The sequence below is a fragment of the Panthera uncia genome (genome assembly GCF_023721935.1).
Source record: "Panthera uncia isolate 11264 chromosome A3 unlocalized genomic scaffold, Puncia_PCG_1.0 HiC_scaffold_11, whole genome shotgun sequence".
Lineage (NCBI taxonomy): Eukaryota > Metazoa > Chordata > Mammalia > Carnivora > Felidae > Panthera > Panthera uncia.
Genome location: NW_026057578.1, coordinates 27,844,529 through 27,845,201, shown reverse-complemented (window position 1 = coordinate 27,845,201; position 673 = coordinate 27,844,529).

The window sequence follows — 673 nt, the reverse complement described above, 5'->3', positions numbered from 1 at the left end:
TTGAGGCTCTACTCTCTTTTGTTGGGAAGAGGAAACTGTCTCTCTTTTCTATCTTGAGAGATAAGCAGAGGAACCATACCCTGCCTTCAAGCACATATAGTAATCCTAAATGCCCCCTGATTTTTTAGGTTTGTTATCTCTTGACTTCGTCTTTCTCCATACCTGTCAGCACTAATATCTCCACAAATTCAGTGGCCGCTCACCCTTCAGAAAAGAGATGTCCTCCTCAATATCTCTCGTAAGTCTTCTATAGGTTTTAGAGTACAGATTTTTCACTTCTTTAGTTAGGTTTATTCCTAGGTACCTTATTGTTTTTGGTGCAATTGTAAATGGGATCACTTCCCTGATTTCTTTTTCTGCTGCACTGTTATTGGTGTATAGAAATGCAACAGATTTCTTCACATTGATTTTATATCCTGTAACTTCACTGAATTCATGTATTAGTTCTAGCAAATTTTGGTGGAGTCTCTCCAGTTTCCTATAGAGTATCATGTCTGCAAATAGTGAAAGTTTGACTTCTTCCTTGCTGATTTGTATGGCCTTTATATGTTTTTTGTTGTCTGATTGCTGAGGCTAAGGCTTTCAGTGTTTTGTTAAATAATAATGATGAGAGTGGGCATCCTTGTCTCCTTCCTGACCATAGGGGAAGAGCGCTCAGTTTTTCACCATTGAG